Raw genomic sequence first — 5,089 nt, 5'->3', positions numbered from 1 at the left:
AGGTCTTCACCCTTTCTTGGGGTGAAAATAACATCACACATTACATGGTAAGTCATTTTACATGGTGTATTCATTACAAGGGATTGTTTTTATTTAATAATGTGGATCGTTTACTCATGTGAATAGCATATCTTGTTTGCACATGGTGCATTTTTTATGCACAAGTATGGATCGCTTGAAATTTTTAGCACTCAAGGCATGGAGAAGTCCCATTATCGAGCAAGGGGGTGTACTTCAAAAATACTCGACATGGTGGTGGAATGGTGCAATCCAATTATTTGGAGGAGAAGTTCAATTGGTTTTTTTGCACAACATTTGCTCGTAAGCTCACAATGGAGCATGCGCGACAATCCAAGATTTCTATTGAAGTGCGAAAATGGAGTCGTCAAGAGCATAGCAACAAGTGGCAAATGTCGCAAGGTCCCACCAAGCATGCTACATGGCGGCGATGCAGAGTGCGACAAGGATCAAAGTGGATACTGCGCGAGTTACTAAACGTGAACGCAAGGTCCAACTCTTAGCGACATGTTTATTTAAAAAATAATACTTTTTAAAAAAAAATTAGTGTGAACAGGGCCCTTTTTAAATGGGCCCTTATAAATATTGCATGCTCTCATAAACCACTCATTTCTTAAGAACAGGTGAGCTCTTACCAACGAAATGGCGCGCACCAAACAAACCGCGAAAGAGCATCCGCCTGCCAACAAAAACACCCTCCAAGGATGTGAGAGGCCATCATGGCTTAAAGGCACAAGAAAACGACCATGAACGCCTGGCCGTTTCAGGAACTCATCTGGTAGTGGGCATGGTGGTAGGGCATGAGAGTCATCGAGGACTTTTGAATCTCCACCTCCTCAAGATATAACACCTAGAAGGAGAATGAAGCAACGTGCCCAGCGCTGGAGAGAAGAAGAGGTCCAGCAAACAACAGAGTCCGATAGGGAGCAGCTGTCGCGCCACTAATCACAAGCATGACCATCCAGGACTCGGGTGGTCCATACAAACACTGAATCAGAGAGTGAGCCACCATGGCTGCGAGAAAAAATACCGCGCACACACGGGGTGGCCGTTGGGGGGAAGACATTGCCTGGAGGCCAGGGAGCTCTCCCCACACGACAAGATCGGCAGCCAAGGGAAGAGGAAGAATCAGAAGAGGCTGCAGAACCAGCCCCTAAGTATGTAAACAGGCGCAAGTCTATGTTTTTCAAGAATCCTAAACGCCGCCCGCCAGCAAATGTGCAAGTGCCCCCAAGACAACCGCAGCGGTGCCGAAAAATAGCAAGGGCATTTGCACAAATCCGCCACTACCAGAAGACGACGGAGCTTTTGATTCGACGCGCCCCCTTTGCTCGCACTGTGAAGGAGGTGCTTCAAAGCTATGGAAATCAGTATAGAATGCAAGCAATAGCGCTAGAGGCTATTCAAGAAGCTGCAGAGGCCCACATCATTTCGGCGTTGGAAGATACCAACCTATGCGCCATACATGCAAAGCGAGTGACAATACAGCCAAAAGATATGCAGCTTGCACGTCGATTGCAACAAGACTTCGAGCATTAGCCGAAGTTACCCCTCTTTTTGTATTGCACACTGAGCCAATGGAAGCATGTATCCCTATCTGGGCAAGCACTTTACCACGAAAGCCAGTACCAAACGCTGTCTATACAAGGGATCTACACACTAGGAACACTTGATGCGCAGTTTGAGCAATGGTGCTCAAACACAAAAACTTGCTCAAAGCTTTTAACGACCAAGTCATAAAATGGGCTTGGGGAGTAAATTCATTATGGATAATTGCCACATCTCCAGGGGGGAGTTGTCCTAGGTAATGCGCAAGGGAAGCTTGAGGTCCAAAGCCCGTCCGCTTGCCACCCGTCCTTGCAGCAAAATCATCAATCTCCACGACATCCTGTCATAAACCGATGAAGGTTGAGAAAAAAGACAATGAAGGATAAAATAGTAACATGAAATTTAGGATACAGTTTACCTCCTACTCCTTGTCGTCCTCCTCCCTGTTGCCCTTTGCATCCAAGTCAATGCTCCCATGCACCACAGATACGACCTTTGGATCATCAGATGGGAGGTTGCATAATGGCATAGGCATCCTAGCAGCCTCAACCTTGGCTTGCGTGGCTTGGAATTATTCATCAGCCACGTGCAACTGCTCTGATGCGAGGACCTCCGCACATACAACTGCAATAGTGTCAGCAACAGAGTCCCCATCTAGAAAGAGCTTGCTTTCTAGGGCATCTGGCGTATTGTCTAAGGGACATTTGGTGCTGTTGCATAGCACGCTCAAGCATTCATCCATGCGCAAGCCAAATGCTTTCTCCAAATCATGCAGGAACACATACTCCTCCCCATCCACTAACACTGAGAAGAAGCGGCTGATTTCTACCTCTGGGATAGCCACATCCGTTAGTGGGAGTAGTGGCACCTGAGTGTCACTAGGGCCAGCCGCAACTATGGATTTCTCAACCACTTCCTCAAGACCCCTAGGGTACTCGAGCCGGTGTGCCTTTCCTTTCGCTGTCTGCACGGTTCATGGGGATAACATGCTGCTCCTTGGTGTCCTTGATAAAGGACCCAACCTGAAGGTGTGGTAAGCGAAGCTCCTCCAAATCAGGTTCCTCGCTCACCAAGAAGATAAATGTTGCGATCCCAGAAAGGTACTCCACCCCCAACTTGCACTTCTTGAGCGCTGACACCCCTGGGCCTTGCTCGTCCAAGTAATGGCCTGCATCGGTTGTAATTTCTTGGAATCGCTTCAACCGCTTGGAGAATGGGCGATCACCTTTGTGTATATAGCGTAAAAGATCGCAAGGCACCCAGATCCCTACATGTAGGGGGATAGATACATAATATTTTATGATGTGCTCCTCCATGAACGCAAAAATCTCGGCAAATGCATCCATGTGAAGGGCAATTGTGGCATCAAGATCAGGGAGACGAGTAAAAAAGGTGTGGAGGTCCAACTTCCTTTGTATTTGGTGTCCTCGAGGAAGAGGATGAAGCGTGACAAAGGGGTGGATGTGGCTGCAGATGCAGAGGCTGTGGAAGCATCCATGTCTAGCCTGGGGTGTAGACATAGAGTGGAGGAGCTCAAGAGTTGCAAAAGTGAAAATAGTGAATGAGTTAGGTGGCCCCCCTTTTATAATGGACCTTTTTTTAAGACATTAAAAAAAAGGCACTTTCACCAAAAAATGATTTCTCATCCCAATGCAAAAAAATTATATTCAAAGGCATGATTTGCCGAAGCAAATCATGTTGATTACAGCGGGGATCAGTTTGAAAATTGCAAGAGTTACAAAGTTATAAGATCGATAGCATAGTTTCATCCATCCCCCAGTCCTCCTCGACCTTCAATTTGTCTTCCATTCTCTTCCCAATCTGCGGACATTCATTACAATAAGCATCCAATGATCGACAAACCTTGATGTATTGAAAATGTGGTGGAAGGATTCTCACCTTGTGACCTTGTAAACAAAATTGTGCTTGTTGAAGGGCCTTAAAACCCATAATAACCAAATGTTCTCGAGCATTACTGAGAGTCCAATGCTTGTTCACTTGGACTGCCTCCAAAGCATCGTTGGGCATCTTCATTGCAATGTCAAATCTTGCAATAGCGCCGTCTACACTCTGTAAGGGAGTCCACACTCCAAGCTTGCATATCCAACGATCATAGTGAAATCGTATGTACAAGGAGGTGCGGGATTTCAAATAGCGCATTCCAATACCTGAAGCTCCAACCTTACAATGGTACCGGTCCCGTTGTGCATGCCCTCCACAAAACCCCAGTCATCTTCTACGGTACCGGTCCCCGTTGTGCATGCCCTGCACAAAACCCCAGTCCTCTTCTAAAAGCCTTCCTAATTCCTCGTAATACGCATCTTTACATACAAGCATTGTGGTAGTCTCCACAAATCCAAACTCTTTAAAAATGTGCACAAAACAATGAATAGGCAAACACCAACTCAAGCCCACAGACCTAGAAGCTTTAGAGTATTTCAAAGAGTTTTGGACATCCATTATCATCTTTTGCTTGAAAGATGCTACCAACCACAAATCTGGCACCGGCCACTCCATACTTAACAAGGAAGATACTTTGATGGGTTCAAGCGTTCCAAACGCTTGTGTAGAAGTAGGGACAATATAGGAGTGAGAATAGAAGAAAATCCTTCTTTGAACCAGTTTGGTTGGGCAAAGATGTGGGAAAATTATTGCTCCAATATCCGCATGTATAGCATTGAATGTGCCGGAGAGACTATGTAGTGGCTGCTCCTCCACCAACGTGGATGGAAATATGACTATAAATGCATGAAAAATCTTAAGTATGAATCCATAATAACATTACAATGTGATTTCACACCTAGCTTTGTATTTTCAAAACATGTACTTACAATGTGTTGGAAATCGAGGTGGTTGTTGCAAATGCATGGTTGACATTGAGAAAACATGTTGCACAATGGCTACGGTCCCCTTGTCTTTGCGGTTCTTGAAGCCAAGGAGCTTTCCTATCCAATGAAGATCCAAGTTTGCACGATTCCGCACACTATGAGGGCCAACAGCAGATGGTTGCATGTATACCCAAGCACCTTTGGTGAACTCTTGTGGCACCCACTCATCATCTACACCTCTAGTGTTGTGGCATGCAAGTCCTGTGACCTCATCCTTTGGCCGCCTTTGCGAAGTAGAGTTGTCCATGGTTGAGCAAAGAAAACTAGGAGGAGGAGAAAGACCTTGCTTGTTGCTACAATGTACAGAGGATAAAGTGATATGAGAAGGTGGATAACCCTTGTGGAAATGGGAGGAGAAGGTGGATAACCCTTGCTTGGTGTGGCAATGGGAGGAGAAGGTGGATAACCTTTGCTTGGTGTGGCAATGGAAGGTGGTAGGGGAGGAGAGAGGAGCTTCCTTGCTATAGCAATGGAGATGGTGTAGAGAGAGAGAGTGTTGGAGTAGAGGATGAGTGTGATGGTTGAAACCAAGGAGGGGTTGGAAAAGGGGTTCTAGAGAGAGAAAATCACTTTTTGCCTAAGAACTACTTTTGGGGGAGCTCTGGATAGCAAAAAAATATTTTTCAAAATTTTTT

Source organism: Adiantum capillus-veneris, unplaced genomic scaffold (genome assembly GCF_014529385.1).
Source record: "Adiantum capillus-veneris isolate H3 unplaced genomic scaffold, ASM1452938v2 Hic_scaffold_287, whole genome shotgun sequence".
NCBI classification, from domain to species: Eukaryota; Viridiplantae; Streptophyta; class Polypodiopsida; order Polypodiales; family Pteridaceae; genus Adiantum; species Adiantum capillus-veneris.
This window is presented reverse-complemented; position numbering follows the sequence as displayed.